Raw genomic sequence first — 26,902 nt, forward strand, 5'->3', positions numbered from 1 at the left:
ATATGAATACTACGTGGGGCGAAAATGTATTTTCATTTTGATGGAAAATAAAATTCTAGTTGTATTTTAAAAGATGTTTCCATAATATTTGCTAAATTTGAAGTAAAACGCATTTTGAAGTAAAAACATCTTTTAAAATAAAACTAGAATTTTATTTTCCATCAAAATGAAAATACATTTTCGCGCCACGTAATATTCATATCAGCTCTTTTGTAGCTGGAATATTGTATGCACCACTCAATTTTACGGCGTTTAGCGGTTTTTTATTCTTGTTTATTATACATCCAAAAATAAGCCAATGCGTCAAATTTGACAATTCAATATTTTTGTTTCTATAGTTACAAAACTTGTATTTGGTGATTTGGTGGCATCACGAATATTTGAGTCCAAATAATAATATGTCTATTATTTCAAAATGTTAACATGTTTATTTAAATATAAATGTTCGATTTTTGGAAAAGTAGTAAGCACCTATACCTTGTAGGAAAAGCCACATTCCCGGACTCTGTATTGCCTTGTCTCGGCCTGCGCCTCAACGGCAATCTTTACATCGTCCGGGAAGTATATTTTTACAAATGCTCCTACAGGGCTGATTTATCCATTAGGCAATATAGGCAGTTGCCTAGGGCGGCACATTATGAGAGGGCGGCAAAAATACTGTACAAATAATATTTGTATATAAAAATTATGAATCTAGGTCCTGTCATTAAAGAGTATCTCTTTCAAATTACTTTACCGCAAGGAAGCCAAAAAATTGTGCCCAAATAAAACATATAAAGAAATAAGAAAGAGAAATTCGATTTGACGAGGGGGCCGATGATGAACTAAACTTTTCAGCTAGTGATGAGATGAAAATCCACACATTATAATCGACACTCTGATAAGAGACCTGAATAGACGTCTGGAATCTGGAACCTTATCGACTTATTTATCAACGTTTTCGTGTTATTAACAGATTTGCCAAAATTAAGCAATGAAGAAATTATTAAAGAAGCTGAAAATCTGATACAAAATAAAGACGACCAAGATACATCATTCATACATGAATGCATTCACTTAAAGGGTAATTTGGATACCACAATAAAATCACCAATTGACATATATTTAAAGAAGAGTTAGTGCCGTCACTGAAGGTGGATATGAGCTATTACCTCCGATTTCCTTGAACCTCCATCGATTTGCATGAAAATTGGTGGGTGGTTAGAGGATATCTCAAGGAACAAAGGTGATATGGTGTCAACTTGCGCTTTTACCCTGGGGGTGGATGACACCCCTTCTCGGGACTGAAAACTATTTTATTAGAAATATCCCCTGAAAATAAGAAATTCGATAGAGGGACAAATTCTAAGCAAAATTTGTTACTTACAGTTATTAAAATAAATCAATACTTGTTGAGTTATTAAAGATCAAAGATTTTAATTTTTCGTGAGAATAATGCATGTTTTTTACCGATTTTCCATAAATAACTCAAAAACTATAAGATTTTACAAAAAATTTATTATTTCCAAAATTAAAGCTAATAGAAAACGAGATAAACTCCGTACTGGAAAAACCTTTTAACGTTAACTAAAAGTGAGTTAAAGGTAACTGAATGTATATTTTTTCGGCGAGTATCATTTCCAAATCTAAGTATTCAGCTTAAATAACGGGAAAATGATGCATTTTATATCATAACCTTATTAAACATTTGTCAAAGTACTTAGAAATATCTATCAAATGAGCCCCCGAACAAGTTGATAGCATTAAAATTTATGCACCAATTATTTTTCAAAATTTATCTTTTAAAAATTTTTCCAAACAAGTTATTGTTTTTTTTTAATAACTCCGTTAATTTTTACGATGTCAGGTTTGCCTAAAAACCATTTGAAAGTTAATTTTAATGGCTATTAAACCACGTTGAATTTAATCTTTTAAACCCCTTACTTTTTTAAAAATAAAAAGTTAAATGGCCACGGTTACATGGTTCTCGCAGCAAAATTTAAGCTTTAAACGTTTCAATCTCGGTTATTTTTTACCATACAGAAATAGTAAAAAGGTAAAATATTTGATTCAGAAAAAACTAAAATTTGGTTATACATATAATATCACTTTTTACGTACATGTATTGAGTATTTTTGGAGTTAAGTATTAACCAAAAAAGATAATGAAAATTACGATAATTTTAAAAATTCTGATATTTTTAAATTACATCTTTTTTTTAAATATGCATTCTAAACCGGTCAAAATTGTTGAAATCATTAGTTATGCTAATATAAAGAAATTCTTCTAAGGATTACTATAAATTTTGATTTTTGTGGAAATGGCGTATGTTTTATTTTTCACCTTTTCCTAAAAAGTTCTAAAGAGTTCTCTTATTTTCATCATAACTTGCTTAATTGTGATGCTACTAACTTCTACTGGAGCTAATTTGATAGGTACTCCGAAGTACTTTGACAAATGCTTAGCAGGTATATTTTATAAAGTGCATCGTTTTCCCGTTATTTAACCTTGAATACTTAGATTTGAGTACTCGTCGAAAAAATATACATTCAATTACCCATAACTCAATTTGAATTAACATTAGTTTAGTGTATTCAGATTTTTATTATCTTCAATTTTGGTAATAATAACTTTTTTGTGAAAGCTTACAGTTTTTGAGTTACACGTGAAAAACAGCTTTAAAACATGCATTCTTGTACGAAAAAATTAAATCTTTGATCTTTAATAACTCAAAAACTATTGATTTATATTAATAACTTTATATAACAAATTTGGCTTAAAATTTGTCTCTCTATCTATCTATTTATGGTATTATTTCTTTCACCCCCACTTAAAGTGGTAGTTTTCACCACCACGGTAAAAGCGCAAGTTGGCATCAGTCACCTTTGTTTCTTGAGGTATCCTCTTACTACTTACAATTTTTATGAAAATCGATGGAGGTTCAACGAAATCGTAGGTGAAAACCTTCAGTCACTGCACTAAGTGGATGAAAGATATTTTCCCTAATTTTGACATTGCTTTGCACATTTATTTGTGCTTCCCAGTTGCCAACGTGTCCGCTGAAAGGTCATTTTCGAAAATGTCAAGAATTAAAAATATTTTCCCATTAAGTATGACGCAAGAACGTGTTAACAATTTGTCGATTTTGTCAAGAATAAATTTTTTTTGTAGTTTTTTTTTTAAAAGAAGATTTTTTAATGAAGAATGGAAATTTTTTCTATTATAGGTATATAAACATCATAGTTTAAATCCATTTTTAGTGTATTCTTATTTAAATAAAAATGTCTGCATTTTTTTTGCAAAAATGGTACTTGTTTGAAGAGCGGCTACTAGAGAATTGCCTAGGGCGTCAGTTGACCTAAACGCGGACCTGTGCTCCTATACTACGGCACCAGAGTGCTGAAATCGGTTAGCCTTTGAAATACACTATTACGCTATTACGCTACAAACCCTCATTGATTTAGGCACCTATTAAATTATAAGACATCTATTAAATTATGGTGCCTAAGTTTTTATTCGAATTAATATTATTGTAAATATTGTATGTATATTTCAATTTATTGTATTCAAGTGGAAATGTCGAAACTGCAATAAACCTAGCATACCTACTTAAGAATGTGTTTTTTGACCCGAACCGAGAAACAAATAAAACAAAAATTAAAAAAAACGCCAATGAATAAAAAACAAATAAATATTTTTTATTTTTATTTATTTATAAGTACAGATATTATAATTACTCGTATAAAGTGCGTCCATAAAGTAACGCATAAATTCATTATTAACTAAATAAACAACATTATTAGAAATTACCAAAACAGGTCGATTTTTTATTTTAATTTATGATCTTTGGCATTTATATCATACTAGTGACGTCATCCGTCCGGACGTGGTGACGTAATCGATGATTTTTTTCAATAAGAATAGGGATCGTGTGAAAGCTCATTTAAAAGGCAATTTAATTCTCTATTCGGTTATAAACATTAACATAATTATTTATACAGGGTGTCCAAAAACAATTTTTTAATTAAATTGATTGGCAAAAAGAAGACTTTGCGTAGTTTATTTAATTCAAAACACATTTTACTACTGTCAGAAAACAGAAATAAAATGTGTATTTCAAATATAAACATTACTTTTTGTTTAAATTCAATGTTTAAGCTGCCACTCACCTGCCTCTTGACAGTTTGAACATTTAATTTAAGCGAAAACCAATGTTTATTTGCCAAATAAAAATTTTATTTCTGTTTTATGACAGCAGTAAAATGTATTTTGAATTAAATAAATTACGCACATTCGTCTTTTTGTGTCAATTAATTTAATATAAAAAAAATTTGGACACCCTGTATAAATAATTATGTTAATGTTTATATTATTGAATAGAGAATTGAATTGCCTTTCAAATGAGCTAGCACACGTCCCCTGTTCTCCTTTAATAAATCATCGATTACGTCATTACGTCCAGACGGATGACGTCATTAGTCAAATATCATAAATTAAAATCAAAAGTCGACCTGTTTCGGTAATTTCTAATAATGTTGTTTATTTAGCTAATAGTGAAATTATGCGATATTTTATGGACGCATTGTATAGGACGCATTGTATAAATATATATGTATAAGAGTAGGCATTATATATGTAGGAATAAATAAAAATAAAAAATATTTATTTCTTTTTTATTCAATGGCGTTTTTTTTATATTTTTTGTTTTATTTGTTTCTCGGGTTAGGGTCAAAAAACACATTCTTAAATATGCTAGGTTTATTGCAGTTTAGACATTTCTATTAAAAATTTCCACATATCTATAAAAAAAATAAAAGTAAAGCAACAAAATGTACCTATGTACATATCTATAAAAATAATATTGTAGTATTTATTTTTTTTTGAAAAATGGCTTTGGCAGAGCCAATTAGCCAGACTTGTTTGTGATTGATTGCAGATTCATAGTCATAAATTTCTTATAAACATAAGTACATTCTACAATATTATTTTTATAGATACGTTGGTACATTGTGCAGCTTTTTCTTTATTTTGTTTTTTTTTTATTATTTTACTGTTTTTTTAATATATATTTTAATTTGTGCGAAACTTTTTTTTTCTATTCTTTTTTATTTTTGTTTCTATTTTTTTTTTCTTTTCTTTTTATTTATTATTTTTTTGTTATTATTTTATTATGTGTTTTTTTATATATTATTTTTTTTAATTTTTTCAAACCACATTAACAAATTATGCCTATTATATTACGTTTACAACTTGTATTTACATAATTTAACATGTTTATAAATGAGATGAAGAATTTCCATGGATATCATTTGTAAATATTAAAGTATTAAGGTTTATTGGGAAAAAACATTTTAAATCTTTTAATTCCTTATAAAGGTCGTTTATGTTATTTATGTTTAAATGACATTCTAATATGACATGTGTTAGATCTCCGATTTTGCCACAAGTACAATTGGGAGTATCTGACAAGCCGATTATATGCATGTAATATGGCGTAAGAGCATGATTGGCTCTCAGCCGATTAATGGTCTTTATAAAATGTCTGTTATATTCTGTGTAAAACCATCTTTTTGAGAATATCTTAGGGTTACAATGAGCAAAATTTGAGCCAGTATTACAGTCTCTGTAATGCAATTGCCAATTATTTTTAAGTTTTTGTCTGCCAAAAGTATCAATATCTGAAGCTGGAATTAAATTTTTGTTTATTTTTTCTCCGATCACATAAGCTGATTTAGCAAAATTGTCAACTATTTCATTGCCTTTTATTCCCGAATGACCCTTATGAATGTAGTACTTATGTAATGAAATAAGAAATTTATGACTATGAATCTGCAATCAATCACAAACAAGTCTGGCTAATTGACTCTGCCAAAGACATTTTTCAAAAAAGGAAAGACATTCCTATTCCTGTTTTTCAAGCAATAAATTGAAATATAAATATACAATACTTACAATAATATTAACTGCAATAAAAACTTAGACACCAAAATTTAATATATATCTTATAATTTAATAAGTGCCGAAATCAATGAGGGTTTGTATCGTAATAGTGTATATCAAATGATAACCGATTTCAGCATTCTGGTGACGTATTATAGGAGCATCTGCAAATATACATCCGGGAATGTTAAGCTTTTCCTACTAGGTACACAATGTACTATGTATTATTATACAAAAAAGAATGAAAATAGGCATAAATAAATGTCGGGAAACCATTTTTTTACGAAAGTTAGTTTAACATACTACAGTCGAACCCGCTTAATGGAATAGCCTTCGTGCCAGGCAAAAGTATTCTTATAACTTAATCGATCATTTGTGGCTAGTAGAAACGTTTAGGGGCCGAAAATTTCTATTCCTTAAACCGGGATATTCCTATAACCGGTATTCTAATAAGCGGGTTCGACTGTATATAATAATGTTTAAGCTTAGCTTAAGAACTAGTAAGTAGGTATCTATTAGGTATAAATTTAAAAGAAAAATAGGATACACAAAAAAACTATTATTACCCCTCTTATTAACTCTATCAAGGATTTCAATATTGCTCATTTTGTCTACCTATGAAATTCTTCTATACATCAACCCTCAAAAGCTTCCAATTTCTAAACCTCTAACTGCTCAAGGGCGGATCCAGGACCGACTTTCGGGAGGGGCCATAAACTTTTTTTGGTGGGGGATACCCTGGAGTCTGGGGGAAATTTTTTAAAAATCGGTGTTAAAATAGTTAGTTTTAAGTCACTTCCTTTTACCTACTTTTGAGTGCCTTAAAAATATTTGTGTCACAAACGTCAATCACCTTTGTTACTTAATTTGGCAATAGAAGAATGTTTGTCTGTGTATCACCAATGTCTATGATAGGTGAAAACTGTTCAACTGCTTTATTCAAAGGTTTTAATAGTTCCACTTCTTTTTCTCCTTAGGAATGCCCCGTAGCCACAAACAACTCAATAAGGTGACACGTGAGGTGGCAATATTTTTCTGGGCCACATGGATGATTGGCTCTCTTAGTCTGTCTACCCACAAATCTAGATAACTTAACTTTAACGTCCAATTCGTCTGCCAATTCTTTAACTTCGGTAAAGATCTTACTAACATTTTCTTCGCAGTTAGATCTTCTGACTTTCAAAGTCAACATGGTATTGGAAACAGCCTTAGTCGCCAGGTTAGCATCAAGAGATTTTGTTTATAGAAGTCGGCTTAGTGGTAATATTAATTTTAGTATGTCAGTCAGTGACATCATTGACTCTAGAAACTCAGAGATGCATGCATATAGATTAAGCAACGTTAATGCAAGTGTAGCAGTCTTAGATCCTTCCATCCTTCCATGATCATGTTGAGATAGATATTAGTGCTTCAGTTATATGTAAAATGAGAGATCTGAGTCTCAGATCTTTTTAGGTTTTAAAACTTCAGTTCTCTTGGTTGACATGTTAAAAAATTACTGACTTCATTGTTCCCATCGTGTTTCTGATGGACGATACATTAATAGGAGTTGAAAGGGAATTGTTTAAAATATGATTCAGGCAAGGACATCTAACCAGTGGCGGATCTATATATTTGCCTCGGGAGGGGAAATTTGTCTAAGAGGGGAATTCCAATGAAACATCAACCAAAAGATATAAAAAAGATAAAACCAAACTGCATAAAAGACACAAACAATAACTTATATGTATTAAGTCCCCTTAATTTTAATAACTAGCGTATTTATTGAATCTAATTGGTCTGTCTGTGGTTTGAGTTGCATGTCAGCTAATATATATTTTTATGTGCAACAATTTTTTTCTATAGTTTTGGAACCTGTTAGGGGGAAAATTTCCCCTTTTTCCCTCCCCGTAGATCCGAAAGTGCATCTAACTGCATTTATTGTGACCTTTTTTATTTCTGTTATTGCACCGACCGTTTCAGGGCTTATTAATCTACAACTTGTCAGTACAGATTTCTACCTATATCTTCAGATTCAAGTGCAGTTCTTTCAACAAGTTTAACGCTTTTTTCCAAATTCTTCTCCTGTCAGGCTTTGTTCTTTCCCGCTTTCTTGATTTTCACTAATCTATATATATATATATATATATATATATATATATATATATATATATATATATATATATATATATATAAAGAAAGTCGAGTTATGTTAGTTACACTGATAATAACTCGAGAACGGCTCATCAGATTGTTATGAAATTTTACAAGTGTAGTCTACCGGACTGGGAATAGGCATAACTCTGAATTCATGCCCGTACGTCATAAAGGGGCTTGCCCCCCCTGATATATTTTTTTAATTTTTTGACAAACCGTTTTTTCTTAATTTTGTATGATGTAGAAGCAAAAGATACATACAATCCTAAATTTTCACTTTTTTATCTTCAACCGTTATTTTTTAATAGCCATTTAAATATTTTACATCTATATATATATAAAAGAAAGTCGAGTTATGTTAGTTACACTGATAATAACTCGAGAACGGCTCATCAGATTGTTATGAAATTTTACAAGTGTATTCTACCGGACTGGGAATAGGCATAACTCTGAATTCATGCCCGTACGTCATAAAGGGGCTTGCCCCCCCTGATATATTTTTTTAATTTTTTGACAAACCGTTTTTTCTTAATTTTTTATGATGTAGAAGCAAAAGATACATACAATCCTAAATTTTCACTTTTTTATCTTCAACCGTTATTTTTTAATAGCCATTTAAATATTTTACATCTATATATAAAAGAAAGTCGAGTTATGTTAGTTACACTGATAATAACTCGAGAACGGCTCATCAGATTGTTATGAAATTTTACAAGTGTATTCTACCGGACTGGGAATAGGCATAACTCTGAATTCATGCCCGTACGTCATAAAGGGGCTTGCCCCCCCTGATATATTTTTTTAATTTTTTGACAAACCGTTTTTTCTTAATTTTGTATGATGTAGAAGCAAAAGATACATACAATCCTAAATTTTCACTTTTTTATCTTCAACCGTTATTTTTTAATAGCCATTTAAATATTTTACATCTATATATATAAAAGAAAGTCGAGTTATGTTAGTTACACTGATAATAACTCGAGAACGGCTCATCAGATTGTTATGAAATTTTACAAGTATATTCTACCGGACTGGGAATAGGCATAACTCTGAATTCATGCCCGTACGTCATAAAGGGGCTTGCCCCCCCTGATATATTTTTTTAATTTTTTGACAAACCGTTTTTTCTTAATTTTTTATGATGTAGAAGCAAAAGATACATACAATCCTAAATTTTCACTTTTTTATCTTCAACCGTTATTTTTTAATAGCCATTTAAATATTTTACATCTATATTATATATAAAAGAAAGTCGAGTTATGTTAGTTACACTGATAATAACTCGAGAACGGCTCATCAGATTGTTATGAAATTTTACAAGTGTAGTCTACCGGACTGGGAATAGGCATAACTCTGAATTCATGCCCGTACGTCATAAAGGGGCTTGCCCCCCCTGATATATTTTTTTAATTTTTTGACAAACCGTTTTTTCTTAATTTTGTATGATGTAGAAGCAAAATACAATCCTAAATTTTCACTTTTTTATCTTCAACCGTTCTTTTTTAATAGCCATTTAAATATTTTACATCTATATATAAAAGAAAGTCGAGTTATGTTAGTTACACTGATAATAACTCGAGAACGGCTCATCAGATTGTTATGAAATTTTACAAGTGTATTCTACCGGACTGGGAATAGGCATAACTCTGAATTCATGCCCGTACGTCATAAAGGGGCTTGCCCCCCCCCCCTGATATATTTTTTTAATTTTTTGACAAACCGTTTTTTCTTAATTTTGTATGATGTAGAAGCAAAAGATACATACAATCCTAAATTTTCACTTTTTTATCTTCAACCGTTATTTTTTAATAGCCAATTAAATATTTTACATCTATATATATAAAAGAAAGTCGAGTTATGTTAGTTACACTGATAATAACTCGAGAACGGCTCATCAGATTGTTATGAAATTTTACAAGTGTATTCTACCGGACTGGGAGTAGGCATAACTCTGAATTCATGCCCGTACGTCATAAAGGGGCTTGCCCCCCCCTGATATATTTTTTTAATTTTTTGACAAACCGTTTTTTCTTAATTTTGTATGATGTAGAAGCAAAAGATACATACAATCCTAAATTTTCACTTTTTTATCTTCAACCGTTATTTTTTAATAGCCATTTAAATATTTTACATCTATATATATAAAAGAAAGTCGAGTTATGTTAGTTACACTGATAATAACTCGAGAACGGCTCATCAGATTGTTATGAAATTTTACAAGTGTAGTCTACCGGACTGGGAATAGGCATAACTCTGAATTCATGCCCGTACGTCATAAAGGGGCTTGCCCCCCCCTGATATATTTTTTTAATTTTTTGACAAACCGTTTTTTCTTAATTTTGTATGATGTAGAAGCAAAAGATACATACAATCCTAAATTTTCACTTTTTTTATCTTCAACCGTTATTTTTTAATAGCCATTTAAATATTTTACATCTATATATATATATATAAGAAAGTCGAGTTATGTTAGTTACACTGATAATAACTCGAGAACGGCTCATCAGATTGTTATGAAATTTTACAAGTGTATTCTACCGGACTGGGAATAGGCATAACTCTGAATTCATGCCCGTACGTCATAAAGGGGCTTGCCCCCCCTGATATATTTTTTAAATTTTTTGACAAACCGTTTTTTCTTAATTTTTTATGATGTAGAAGCAAAAGATACATACAATCCTAAATTTTCACTTTTTTATCTTCAACCGTTATTTTTTAATAGCCATTTAAATATTTTACATCTATATATATAAAAGAAAGTCGAGTTATGTTAGTTACACTGATAATAACTCGAGAACGGCTCATCAGATTGTTATGAAATTTTACAAGTGTAGTCTACCGGACTGGGAATAGGCATAACTCTGAATTCATGCCCGTACGTCATAAAGGGGCTTGCCCCCCCTGATATATTTTTTTAATTTTTTGACAAACCGTTTTTTCTTAATTTTGTATGATGTAGAAGCAAAAGATACATACAATCCTAAATTTTCACTTTTTTATCTTTTTTTTTTTTTTTTTTTTATTTTGGCTTAGACTTACCGTCATACTGCCAGACACATAAGGAATACAAGTTATCAAGTTATACAAAACAGGTTTAAAACAAAGATAACAACTAAAAGGTATTAAGTAACACTAAGCTTAACAGCTAAAACTACTAACTACCAAAGGTATTAATTAAAAATGTTTAAGGGAATTATAATGTTAATTTGCTGTCTTTTAAAAAGTTAATTAAAGAGTTGTATACATCTACAGAACCAAGTGATAATAAATATAGTATATTCAAAGGAGTTGCTACTTTACATTTTAATAAATCATTTATTAATTTAGATGAGTAAATTGTATTTTTAGAACAACCAAAAAATATATGATCTAAATCACTTTCCTCTTCACAATGCTCACATTTATCATTATCCAAAACCTGTATTTTAAATAAATGCTTTGGATAACATGCGTGCCCGAATCGTACTCTAATAATAGAAGTTATGTACTTTCTAGAAGCTCTACAAGACTTGTACCAAGGAAATTTGGGAATATCGGGCTGAATTAACGAGTATCTATTTTGATTCACAAAAGAGTATTCCTTCCACTGGTAGCTCCACTCCCGATACAGTGTTGACTTGAAAGAGATTATACTATCAGTCAGTGTTATTTTATGTAGAATACTGGTATCGGATGAAACGCTTTCTTTGGCTAATAAGTCGACATACTCATTATGTTCAAATCCTGCGTGTGCTTTAATCCAGATAAAATGTACATTGATTCCTTTGGTTAAAAGATTTTGTTTAATATGTTTAATTTTATAAATGTATGGGCAGTCTTGGATGTTTGGGGGTCCATATTTACCAAGAGATTTCAATACTGCTAAGGAGTCAGACAAAATTATAATATGGGCGAAATCAAATTCAGCTACATATAGTAAAGCTTCATATATTGCAATAGCCTCTGCTGTATAAATCGAAGTCTCCGGTTCCAGTTTGAATTTCTTTTCTATATGTCCCGATGGTATAAAAAAGGCGCATCCAGTTCCATCTGCAGATTTAGACGCATCTGTATATAGAGCTATTGACTCATTGTAACTATTCGTTATGGATAAAAGAATATTTTTATTTAAATATATGTTTTCACTATAACTTGGTACAATAATATCTGTAGGAGAAAGGAAAGAAGAGTACGCGTAGTTTTTGAATAAGTCGTTTGTTTTATCTATATTTTTTAAGAGTACTATATTTTGATTATAAGCTTCACACAGTAAGGGAGATTTCTTTTTTTGCCAATATTTATTGGTTAGATCATGGCAACTTAAAGTCACTATTTTTTGGTATAGAAGAGGGTTAATTAAGTATACTTTCATTAAATATTTTTTGGACAAAAAACTTCGTCTTAGATTTAAAGGAGGTTCCAAGGCTTCCAAATATAAAGCTTGTACTGGAGTGGATCTCATAGCTCCTAGACATATTCGTAAGGCTGAATTCTGTAAAACGTTGATTCTGTTTAGTAGTGCATTACTTGCTGATCCATACAAAACACTGCCGTAATCGAAAATAGATCGTATGTAAGCTTTATAAAATAATAAACTTACTTCAACATCCGATCCCCACCAAGTTCTATTAATTGATTTAAGAAAGTTTATTCCCTTATTACACCTGTTCAACATGTCGTCAATATGTAACTTCCAGGTCAATTTTTGGTCGAGTATCATTCCAAGATATTTAATTTTATTTTTAAAAGAAAATTTATGCCCACCTAAGGTGATTGTGCTAATATTAGGAAAGTTATGTCTGGTAAATAAACAAACTTGTGATTTACTGCATGATAATTCAAAGCCATTTTCAATAAACCATTTTTTATGGAGACCATAGACACTATTCAAGTTTTCAATGGATTGCTGATATTTCTTGTGTTCTGTGTACAAACAGAAATCGTCAGCATATTGTACAACATTAAATGCAACATTGTTAATAGTGATGTTGTGTAGATCTGCTGTGTAAATGTTAAATAAAATAGGGCTCAAAACGGAGCCCTGAGGTAATCCTTTATTATTAAGTCTAGGGCCTATAAGAGTATGATTATTTTTTAAATAAATTATTCTATTTTTATACAGGTTTACAATGTTAGAAGCAAACTGTGATGGAATATTAAAAAATGTAATCATTTTTTCTTGGAGAATTGAAAGAGAGACAGAGTCATAAGCACCTTCGATGTCTAAAAATAAAGCGGGCACATAACTGTTCCTGGAAAAACTGTTCTGAATGTCTACAACAAGAGTTGTTAAGGAATCTAAAGTTCCATAACCTTTTTTAAAACCATGTTGGTTAGCGGGTAAAGGATTTTGATCCCTTAGCCACCAATCCAACCTAATCTTAACCATCCGTTCGAGAGTCTTCAATATACATGATAATAATGATATCGGTCGGTAAGCTTCAGCTAATTTAGGGTCTTTCCCCGGTTTGGGAATAGGAACGACTATAATACGCTTAAAATCTATTATGCTGTTGCCTTCAATAATTATCTGGTCAAATATATTTAAAAGTAATTGTTTTGCGTTATCTGGTAAATGTTGTATCATAGGATATTTGATTGCATCGTATCCTGGTGAGGTACTAACGCGATTATCAAGGGCAAATTCTAATTCAGTTCTCGAAAAAGGTGTAAGGAGAAAATGATTCTGATCAGATGGAAGCGTTTTAGAATTAATAACATTTAACTGGTTATTTACGTAAGGTGGAGCTATTTTATCGAAAAAATCGTCTACCCATGAATTACTTAGAGGTAATGAAAAATTAACTTTTTTCCTATTCATTTTTCTTGCTTGATTCCAAATAAGACTAGATGGAGTTTGTTTATTTAATTTTGAACACCATGCAACCCAACTTTGTTTGGCCTTTAATTTCAGGAATTTTTTGACACGAGCATTTACTTCTTTGCATTTACAAAAATTTTCAGGAGAAGAATTGTTTTTATAGTTTATTAATGCCTTCTTTCTTTCTGCAACGGATTGATCACATTCCGAATCCCACCACGGAGGGGGAGTCCGTTTGCATTTAAATGGTTTATATTCAGAAATAGATTGTTTAGAAGCTTCATTAATACAGTCAATAAGGAAATTATATTTTTCTTGGGTATTTAAGGATGTGTGAGGTTTTTCGTTTAATAAGGTATCAACAAGCTGAGAGTATAATGACCAATTTGCTTTTTTAATGTTCCACTTAGTACTGGGATAAATGGTATTAGCATTAGTTCCCAAGACATCAATCACAACCTTTATAACGAAATGATTTGATCCCAAGGTATCAAGATCTACAGACCACGAAGTTTTATCAAAAAGGGATGGTGAGCAAAAAGTGACATCAATCATGGAATCTGAGTTTCCTGGACTCGTTTGGCAAGTTGGTTGTCCATTATTCATTACTACATAATCTAAATTCTGAATTGTCTCCACAATTTGATGGCCTATATTATCATTTTTATATGAGCCCCACAAAGAATTATGTGCATTCATATCTCCTCCAATGATACAAGGGTGTTTTAGTTGAGAAAATAACTTATCCCAATCTTCGGTTTTGATTTTAGTTTTTGGGCACCTATATACAGAGAGTAAACTTAAATAACTTTGTTTATAGTTGATTTTAATACCACAAGCAAGCAAGTCTTGAATATAATTTTTTTTAATTGTTATGCGCTCAAAAGGAATACCAGTTTTAATTAAAATAGCAACTCCAGAATAGCCGTCATCGCGATCTTCGCGTATCACATTATAACCTCTATAAATATATACAACATCCCGTTTAAACCAAGTTTCACTTATTAAAGCTATGTCAATATCTTCGGTTATTAAAAAGTTAATAAGGCTGTTTTTGTTAGCAACAGCTGATCGAGCATTCCATTGTATTATTTTGAGTTTAGATTTGTTCGTCATTAGATGAGTTATTTTTTAAAATATTATCTAGAACATTATTAATACCTTTGGCTAACAAATTCATGTCAAGTGATTTTGCCTCTTCTAAACAATTAATATTTTGAATAAAACTTGAGAAAAGAAGTACTAAGGAATCTACTAACTTATTTTTATCATTGTCTGTATTAGGCAAACTTTCCTTATTTAAGGGAGGTAAAGGTTGAGACGGTCCAAATCTGAAAGGGATGAGATATGGTGTAGGATCTTCGGAAGTTGGAGATGATACTTTTCTTTTTTTATTTGCACTATACTCAGTGCTTGATGTACTACAGCTTGGTTGGCTAAAACTTTTGGGTTTCTGTAGGTGAGGCCTCAATGGCTTGAGATAAGGAGATGTACTAACTTCAGAGGAGTTAGTTAATTTTGGAAATTCTTTGTCTGAATTTGACAATATTTCAAATCTGTTATTAGAAATAAGACCAGAAAATGATGAGTCACTCAAATTTTTTGCCTCCAAATATGAGATTTTATGTTCAATCATGATATTTTTTATTTTTTTTGATGTTCGAAAAAAGGACAGTTTTTAGAGATCGATATATGCTTATTAGTTTTACAGTGTATGCAATACTTTTTTGTTTCATCACATGTATGTATGTCATTTTTAATTTGTCCACATTGTATACAGTATTCCTGTGTACCTTTACACTGTCTGGAAATATGTCCATATTTGAGGCATTTATAACATTGCGTCACTTTACCCAACAATTTTTCCACTTGGAAAAATACATAATTTATCACAACATAGTTTGGCAAACAATTGCCTTCAAAAGTAATTATAACATTACGTCTAGGGACGTATTCTGTATTTCCATCCTTTTCTACTTTCCTGTGCATTCTTTTAATATCAATAATTGGTGAACTAGAGCTCATATATTTTTTCAAATAGTCAATATTATATTTGGTATCAACATCGCGTATCAGTCCTTTGATTTCCAAGAGGTGATTTGGAATGTACGCTTTTAAATTATCGTCCTTTAAGTGACTATTATTGACTAAATTGTTTGCATCCAAAATAGATTTGAGGATTACTTTAACACGGTTTCTTCCTATACTTTTAATTTGCTTAATATTATTAATCTTTAATTTTTGATGTAAAATATCTGCAACAACCATTGGATGCAAACGGGAAATATTCTGATTATTGGTCTTCTCAACATAAACACAACAATTTTGAAAGTCGTAACTATTACAATTAATATTAAAAAGTTTTACCTCCCTTGTAGCAGAAGAATTTGTGGTGATAGTTCCTGTATCCATGTCTTGATTACTATCACTAATAACTTCAGCAGTATTTAGTTCGCACACTGGCGTCTTTTTTATATTCTCCCCCATCTGGGGAGAATATTTTCACTTTTGTATCACTATTCTACAATATGTAAATGTTTTTACCCACGATGAAATTTAAATGTTTTAATTGTCACAAAAACTGCGAGCTGAATGTCAATATTTAGGTACGTTTAACCATGGCCAAATTTTAAACTGTTCACACAAAAGTTAAACACCGTGAAAAGAAGCCTAGGCTGTTTAACCCATAGGACTGAAACTTCTTATCAATGATAATTAAAACCACTATAAAATTAATTTAAGTTAAACTACTAAAAAATTAATTTTTTCTGGAGCTATTTTAGATGCAGCCGTATTTGACGTTTATTAATGTCGACACTTTTTTATCTTCAACCGTTATTTTTTAATAGCCATTTAAATATTTTACATCTATATATAAAAGAAAGTCGAGTTATGTTAGTTACACTTTGTTAGTTTGTTGCCATACTCCTCCGAAACGAATTGACCGATTTTCATGAAATTTTGAATTCCGAACAAAACGCTGCTATTTTTTCTTCTCTAGCGCAGTCCGTTTCCGAAATAGCGAACCGTAAGCCGTGGCAAAATTCTGAGCACAGAAGAAGAACCAATGGGAAATTTCATAAAAGAAAACTGCAACAGATTAGCTTTTGGACTCAAATTGGATAAAATATGAATTTTTTAATTTTACGAATTTTTAAAAAATCTTGCTTTCGCGTGGGCAAACCATCCAGTTTATTTATGTTTAGTAGATGAACTAACGAAAAATATCATGTACACTACTGCATGTATTAAATGATTGATAATATTTTTTGTTATTGTGATAATTAATTAATATTTAGAATTTTAACCTTTAACTACCCGCACATCAAAATATAACATAACTACACGCGTGGCGTTCTTTATACGCCACAAGAAAATATACTTAAAAACAGCGGATTTGTTTTTTTTTGAAAAATTACACTTATTTGTTTGTTATAAACCTTACTCGGCGTCAGCGGATACTTGGAGTTTCTTCTCAGTAAGCAAATTCTCAGAAGTAGCAATGGGCAAGTATGGCTACGGCGAAAGAAATGAACGAGGGCAAAGACTGCTTAACTTCTTACACCAGGAAAATTTATCCGTGATGAACTCTTTTTTCGATAAAAAGCCTCAGCGTAAATGGACATGGATAAGCCCAGATGGCAGTGTCAAAAATGAGATAGATTTTATCATAACGAACAGAAAAGAAATAATTAAAGATATTGAAGTACTTAACAAATTTTCGATAGGAAGCGACCACAGATTAATCCGAGCAAGGATACAATTAAATGTCAACTTGGAAAGAACAAAGATGATCTTCAAAACACGAAAGAAGAAATGGATTCCTCCAGAAAACAACGACCTCTATGAAGATATACTAACCAGACGTATACAAGACTTAGAAAACGAAATAGAAGACATCGAACTAGCAAACAATCTCATAACGGAGGCACTTAAAGGAACCGAAAGGGAGTGCTGCCCGACGGTCGTGACCCATAAAGAAAAATTAAGCCAAAATACCAAAGAGTTAATAAGTAAAAGAAGACAACTGACGGAAAAATACGACTCCAACTACACAACACTGAAGAAATTAAATAAAGATATCCACCGGTCGATCCGAAAAGACATAAGAGAAAACAATACAAGAGAAATAACTCAAATAATTCAAGAAAACAAAAGTTTAAAAGTTTTGCGGCGAAATACGAATAACATTGGCAACAAAAATATGTACAGAATAAGAAATAAAGACAACAGCATTGCTACGGATAGAGCCGAAATCCTTAAGGTTATCGAATCGTTTTATCGCGAAATGTATGAGAGCACCAACGCAAGGCAAGATCAGCTCCTGTCCAAAATCACAAACCAGGGATCAGAATTAATGCCAGAAGTAACACCATACGAAGTTAAAAAGACACTTTCAGAAATGAAAAATAATAAATCCCCTGGCGATGACGGAGTAGTGATCGAGGCAATCAAACAAGGTGGAAATAAAATTATCCAGGTTTTGGCCAAACTTTTCACCGAATGCATTTACCAAGGAAAAACGCCTTCTCAATGGAACAATGCAGTCATTGTTTTATTGCACAAGAAAGGTGACATAACAGATCTAAAAAACTACCGTCCTATCAGTCTGCTATCACACATATATAAACTTTTCACAAAAATTATCAAAAAGAGACTGGAGGCTAAGTTAGACTTCTATCAGCCTAGAGAACAAGCTGGCTTCAGATCCGGATACAGCACTAACGACCACTTACTGGTAATAAAAAACTTGATCGAGAAGTCTGCGGAATACAACAAACCATTGGCACTGATATTCGTGGACTACGAGAAAGCGTTCGATACCATAAACCAGCAGAAAATGTTAAAAGCATTGACAGAATGCCGAATAGATTATCGCTATACTAACATGATAAAATATATCTACCACAACGCAACGGCTAGCGTAAGACTATCTGATCAACAAACAAATAAATTCTGTATACAGCGAGGAGTACGGCAAGGAGACACCATCTCACCAAAGTTGTTCACAACCCTTTTGGAACACAGTTTTAAGAAGGCAGATCTGAACGAATATGGTATCAACATAAATGGAGAGAAGCTCAGTCATTTGAGATTCGCAGATGACATCGTCCTTATAGCCGATCGTATGGATGATGCAATAATAATGTTGAACAAGTTATATCACGCTTCCTTAGAGGTCGGACTAAAGATTAACATCAACAAGACGCAAATAATGACTAATCTGGTGCTAAATCGTAATATTGTTCTTGATGGAATGAATATTGAGCAGACTGCATCTTATAAGTACTTGGGACATGAAATTCGATTGGGAAGAGATAACCAGACGTGCGAGCTCCCACGTCGCATAGGATTAGCCTGGGCAGCGTTTGGTAAACTGAGCTATGCATTTAAATCGGACTTACCCATATGCCTGAAAAGGAAAATCTTTGACCAGTGTGTATTGCCTGTACTCACTTATGGAGCGGAAACATTAACACTCACAAAAAAGGTAGTGAACAAGATTCGCATTACTCAAAGGGCTATGGAGCGCCAGATGTTGGGTGTCTCCCTGAGGGACCGAATCCCAAACGAAGAAATACGTCGTAGAACAAAAACAGCGGACGCCGTCGAAAGAATCGCGTCGCTTAAGTGGAATTGGGCAGGACACGTCGCCAGATTGTCAGACAACCGATGGACAAAACGTATTGTCGAGTGGAGGCCACGAGAAGAAGCACTACGGAGCAGAGGACGACCACCAACCAGATGGGCTGACGATCTGAAACGTATTGTCGGCAACTGGATGCAAGCCGCACAAAACAGAGAAAAATGGAAAGAGCTGAGGGAGACCTATGTCCAGCAGTGGACGCGTACGGGTTGATGATGATGAAGCAAATTGGGATATATAACTGGAATCTGATTCCATGATAAATAAAATTGCTAATAATATTTTTTTGAAACGATATTTTTTACCTGAGAAAAAGTATTGTTTATAAAGAAAAATATATTTGTGCCATAATGACTAAAAAACATTTGAAATATGTACTTATATTACTAATTGTATTACTATAATTGTGGCGTATGTTATCCACCACCGGAAACAACAAATAATAAATTGTAAATTACGATCTTCCTAGAATGCCGATTATAACGAAACTAAATCCAGTGTAAAGCACATTCCAGTGATAGGTTAGATAAATAAACAAAGACAAAAATTAAATTTTTAAATTCATTTGTAGTAGAATTCTTATATGTCGCGTACAAAAATACGCCAGCGCGTGTAGTTAAAGTTTAAGGTATGAATTAAAATAATAAAATTTATTTTACTTTAAAACCTAAACAGTTTTTCCATTCTCTTAGGCCAAAAATATTTAGCTACCTACTACATTCTCATATTTTGACGTTTATTTGTGTCAGTCGAAATGATTTGTAAATTTTGAGGTTAATGCCCCTTAATGCTAACAACCATATTGTCATCGAGAAAACTCAGTTGCCTCAGTTATCTCAATATAATACAATGTATGTATTTATGTATCTAAATCTATATATTGTATGTTCCCTATGTCCAGCTGAACGATTTACGTACTGTGTACGTGGAATATCATATAATTTGTCATATTATGTATCTTTCTTATGTATTGTACCCTCGGAGATCGCTGGGAAAATTTAGACTCAAAATAACAAAATCCAGTTTGGCAACACTGTGTGAATGTTGATAGTATCATATCCCTTTTAAGATAAACAGATCTGTAATTTAGTCCAGACAAATTAATATATTTTTGGCCAGCAAAAATGAGATTTTTCAACCAAATACTGTCTCAAATATGATATGCAAAATAATTTTTAATTGTTTTCCACTCATTAAATCGTTATCGTCCAGTTATTATCTTAATTATTTTAACTTTTAATAAGTGTCGACTAATTCTGAATGATTAATAAGTTGTTAAAACATTTTATCTGTAGCGGCTTCTGGAATGCCTTAAAACTATCGGATTTCATTCGACCATACTTACAAATTTTGCATAAAATATTTGGACATATAATTTTCTTTTTTATTCGAGGAAATTGCATTTCGATCAATTTTCATGTCTAGAAATTCATTTTCGAGCAGTTGATTTTGAGTAATTGATTTTTAGCCATTACGTTCAAGCAACTGATATATAATCAAAATTATGACAGATTATCTAATTATGACACACTATCTAAGGTGCAACGAAGTTCACCGGGTCAGCTAGTTATTTTTATATTTTCATCATAAGCGTCAATGGACTTGACAAATCTTCACGAATGTTGTTATTGTGTATCTATATATCTCAAATTTAGGGAAAGCTGTTCCACATGGAATGTGTCAGTCCTTTCGTCAAATATGACTGAGTAATAATTTGCACTTTAAACCTGATTCGTTGTGAACTTGGCAAACAGAATATGAGTTTGAAACTAGAAACATTTGAACTGCAAATAGTAAATATTTAAATTTATTAATTTTTTTTAATTCTCGGAGGGGGCCATGGCCCCCATGGCCCCCTCTCTGGATTCACCCTTGTAACTGCTTCAATGTCCAGGCCTCAAATCCGTAGAGTAAAGCTGTAAAAACGTGGTAGCGCAACAGCATAACTACATAATATGTTTCATTTTCACAAATTTTGCCCTTGTTATTTCAATACGGCTTTTAATCTCTTGTGTTTGTTCTGCCTTTTGACTAACCAATGTTCCTAGATATTTGTATTTGTCTACCCTTCCTATCTGGTAATGACCATGCATTTTGTTTTCTTTAAGTTTATTTTAATACCATATATATGGTACACTTTTCGTTCAGCCCTTCCAGTATGTTTGTCAGACTTTGTAGAGTGTAAGTAAATATGACAGTGTCACCGGCATATCTTATATTATTAAGTATTAAGTATTGAACTGAACACGAAATAGCGAAGTCCCTGGATCTTTGAGAATTATTAAAGACTTAAAAGACTTTCTCGTGTCAAGATAAAAAGAGTAGTATGTACTTACTTAGAAAAGTAAGTGAGTAATTATGGATATGCATAGTGAGTTTTTGGATATTAAAGCATGTTTTAATATAATAATAGTAATGTAGTAAAATTTCATGAAAATATTGCAAATATATATTTTTAAGCGTGTATCGTTCAAATACAGTGGAAAATGGCGTATTAAATAATTTAGCACAAAGCACACATCAATAAAAATACAATCGTGATTTAAGTTGGCGATCGCTGAAGGAAGGTGGTGAGTCATGGTTCTACCAAAGTGGGGGGGGCGCCGTCGCCAATCTTGCCCAGGGCGGCAAAATCCCTAGGGCCGGGCCTGATTAAGTATTTCACCATTTATGATTATCCCATGCTTCCAATCTCCTAAAGCTCCTTAGAAGACGGCTTCGCTATATTATATATTAAACAGCAGTGGTGACAATATACAGCCCGGTCTTATACTCCGAGGAATTTCTATTTCTTCCAACATTTGATCCTCAATTTTTATTTTTATTTTCTGGTTCCATTAGAGGTTTGAAATTACTCTGATGTCGCGGCTGTCGATGTTTTTCAGTTTTAAGATAGTAATTAGTTTATCATGCTTCTTCTTCTTGCAGTACCGTCTCCTATCGGAAGTTGGCTACCATCACAGCAATCTTAACTTTGTTAGCTGCAGCTCTGAACAACTGTATTGAACTGCACCCATACCACTCCCTTAAATTTCGCAACCAGGAAATCCTCCTACGTCCCACATTTCTCTTTCCCGAGATTTATCCTTGGATTATGAGTCTTAGCAGAGAGTACTTTTTTCCTCTCATTATGTGGCCTAGATATTCCAGTTTTTTTCATTTGTATGGTTTTTATGACTTCGCATTCCTTCCCCATCTTCAGCAAAACATCTTGATCTGTTACTCTTTCTGTCCATGGTATTTTTCACATTTTCCTGTAACACCACATCTCGAATGCCTCAATGTTTTTAATGTTTATCTTTTTCAGTGTCCAAGCTTACATGCCGTACAGCAGAATGGAGAAAACATAGCACCTTAACATTCTTGTTCTTAAGTTTATATTTATGTCCCGGCTGCATAGAAACTTTTTCATTTTGACCAACGATTGTCTCGCTATCTCTATTCGTCTCTTGATTTCTCTTGTCTGGTCATTAGTATCAGTGAAGCAAACCCCTAAATATTTGTAGGACGTAACTCTTTCAACTGGCTGATTATTTATGGTTAAATTCACATTGGTTTATAGCTTCTTCGTTACAATCATGAATTTAGTCGTTTTGATGTTCAGTTTTAGACCATACTTATTGGAATGATTGTTTATGTTTTCCATCAAATACTATAAATTTGCTAGGTTATCTGTTACTATTAGCGTGTCATCAGCGTATCGTACATTGTTAATTAACTCTCCGTTAATGTTCATACCAATATTTTGCTCTAGGAGCGCTTCCAGACATATTGTTTCGCTATATATATTGAATAGTAGTGGAGAAAGCACACAACCCTGACGCACACCTCGACGAATCTCAATTTCTTCGGTTAACTCATTATCAACTTTGATTTTTGCTGTTTGTCCCCAGTACAACCTGGATATGATGTTAATATCGCGGCTGTCGATGTTTTTGCTTCTTAGGATTTCATACAGCTTTTGGTGTCTGACTTTATGGAAGGCCTTCTCAAAATCTATGAAACCTACGTAGAAGTCTTGGTTTACATCTAAAACATCTTTGCATTAATACACTCAGACCAAACAAAGCTTCCCGTGTTCCCAGTCCACTTCTGAATCCAAACTGTGTGGCGCTTATGTCCTCTCCTAGTTTATTAAATATTCTTTTGTGAATTATTTTTAAAAATACTTTTAGTGTGTGGCTCATCAATGCTATAGTTCTGTGGTCTGAACACTCTCTGACGTTATTTGTCTTCGGGATTGTGACAAAAGTAGAGGAGAGCCATTTCTTTGGTATGATGCCTGTTCTATAAATTGTAAAGAGGTTCACCATTATTTCAAGTGTGTCGTCGTCTATAAGTTTCAACAATTCTACTGAAAATTCATCTATTCTTGCAGCTGTACCCCCTTCAGTGTGCCTTATAGCATGTTCTATCTAGCTTTTTAGGATTTCAGGCCCTGTTGTCTTCCCATGCTGTTTTTTAAGCCTAATTGGTTAACACTAATTCTGTCATCCAGCTTTCTGTAAATTCTGTCGTGTATTACTCGTAGAAATACTTTTAAGCTATAGCTCATTAATGCAGCTGTACGGTATTCTGAGAATTCTTATGCATTTTGTTTCTTAGGAATAATTACCAATGTGGATACTACCCATTCTTTTGCTAAATACCTGTTTGATAAATAGATGCCAGAATAGCAAAAGATAATAAAAAAAATTATTCAGTTTAAGAGCCCAACTAAATCCAAAATACGTTTCTAGACAAGGCAAACTCCGTACCTATATAATATAAAATAGTAATTAGGCCCACAAGTCATTAAGTTAGAAGAAAGAAAATACTCTGGAAAGATACACATGTTTTTCTGACAATTCATCCACTCCTACGATCATATCATGCATCATGTTCGGCATTATAACACATTTTAGTGCATAAAATTTCTTCCACAATCGTACTCTTATTCGTATTCCTTCATTTATAGTTGCCAAAGTCCGTTTATTTGCGCCCATTAAATTTACCCTGGAAATTTTGTAAATTATATTCGTTAAATCAACCTCTTCTATTAATTTCCTGTTAATCAATGTAATTTCCGAACCAGTATCAATCATAATTTTAATCGGTTTCTCATTGATAAAACCATCTACAAATTTTAAATTTACTCCACTTCTTTTATCATTATTTCCTGCTAATTTAATAAATTCCTTCGGGTGACAAAAAATTCCTGTTTGTTTTTTTGTGTCTAGTGAGCGCCTTCGTGAAAAGACGCTTGCTGTTCTTCTTCGCTTCTTCTTCCGTCGCTTTGTCTCTCATCCTCATATTCACCTATTTGCGTATTGTTTACCGCTCTTCTATTTTCTTTTGGTCTGTCGGACCCGTATCGGTTTCCACGATTTTCCTGTTCATTCCTTCTATTATGATTTCTGTCTTCTTGGTATGTGCGGGTGTTATTTCTTTTCTGGTTTTCTCGATATCTGTCTTCGTTCCATTGCCGATTTCTTTGTTCATAGTTTCCTCTTCCGTTGTCTCTATTTTCGTTTTCCCTCCTCGGAATAAATTCTCTTCTTGTATAGTCTCTCCTAAAGTTTTGTCTTCTCTCTCTATAGTCTTGATTTTCGCGTTGTCTATAATTTTCTTGGGATCTTCTTATTTCTCTTTCTCTCATTTTTGCTGTTCGTATTTGTAAGAATTGGCACAAACTGTCGATATCTTTGTAGTTTTGTAAAGTTATGTGATCTTCTAAGGTATCTTCAAAATATCTGGCTATCAGTTCTACTAGCTGTTCGGACGAATAATTGTACTGTAGGTGTTTTGCATTGTTGTATAATTGTAGTGCGTATGTTTTTTCTGAAATACGCATTCTATCGTGGTACCTCCCATTTTGCAACTCCTTGTTTATTTCTACCTTTTGTATTTTTCCCCAGAAATAACTCAGGAACTTTTGTTCAAATTTATGCCAATTGTCCAAGTCTTCTTCTTTGCTATCAAACCATAAACTCGCCTCATCTTCAAGATCGTTCCTTATCATTTCTTTGGCTGTTTCGAAATTACCGATGTATCGTAATTTCTTTTTTAAATTATTTATGAAAATTACTGGGTGTAATTTTTTTACATCCCCGCCAAATCTTATTTTTACATCCTCTGTACTATGGATAATCGTTTCCCTTCTTTCTCCGGAATTTTGTTAATTCCTGATTTCTTCCATTTTTCTTTCTATTTCTCGCCTGTCTTCTTGTAATTCGTTTTCAAATTTGGTTTCTAAGTTCTCTATGTCATTTTTCTGGCAATCCTTTAACTCATTAATTTTATTTCGAATTTTCATTTCTTGTTCTTTCATGTGATCTTTAATTCTCTTTTCTGTTTCTTTTATCTCGTTTTTCATTGTTGTCAAACATTCTTTTATTTCCTTTTCATATTTTCCCATACGTTCCTCCACTTTCTGGTTGTTTTCTTCTATTGCTTGTTTTGTTTCCTCCTGATTTTCTTGCATTGTATCCATTTTCTGTTGTGTTTTATCCAGTTTCTTTTATGTTTCTTCCTGATTTTATCCATAGCTCGTTTTGCTTCATCCACTGCTTGTTTTGTTTCCCTTTGATTTTCTTCCATTTTTTGTGACTGGAGTTGCATCAGTTGTAATAATTTATCTATTCCTGATAATTCCTGTTTTTCTGTTGCCATGATTGTTGTTTCGAAAATGTCTTCTTGTTTTATATGTTCTTCTTGTTCCAAATGTTCCTCTTGTTTTTTGTTTTCTTTGCTTTTGCTTCTGGTGATCGACATGTAGTTAAAACTTGTATGTTGTGGAGACGAAAATTTTTCTCTCCACAAATATAATCAATTTATCACACTAATTTTTAAATTTATCAAAATTCAGATCAATCAAAAATAAAATAAATATGTAAAATTGTACCTAGATAAAAATAACTCAAACAAAATATTTCATAAATTTTAAATATATCAACTTTTTCCAACGGGCAAATAAATTTTTCATCACCTGTTTTTCCGTTTCCTATCCTTTCAAATTCACAACTAGAGATATTTTCATGCCCCACGTTGGGCGCCATGTTGTTATGATCTGCTTTCGCTTACTTTTATATTAATTAGTATTTATTTAATTAATTATTCAATTGTCGCAAATCATACATAAAAATATTAAGAAAAATCTCAGGGTGCCTCTTTGTCATAAAAAAAATAACTAAATTATCTTAGGTTATACTTATCCTTTCTCGTGGCCTCAGAATCTCTTAGTTGATCCTTATCGGGATAAAATAGGAAAAGGAAATAAATAGAAATACTATAAATAAGCACATACAAATACCTTTATTATCAAAAGCAATGCTCTGAAAATTTATCAATTAAATCCTGTGGGCATAACTGTCCAAATGAAACTTTTACCATATAAATTAATCTAATTCAAACAAATATTT

Source organism: Diabrotica virgifera, chromosome 4 (genome assembly GCF_917563875.1).
Source record: "Diabrotica virgifera virgifera chromosome 4, PGI_DIABVI_V3a".
NCBI classification, from domain to species: domain Eukaryota; kingdom Metazoa; phylum Arthropoda; class Insecta; order Coleoptera; family Chrysomelidae; genus Diabrotica; species Diabrotica virgifera.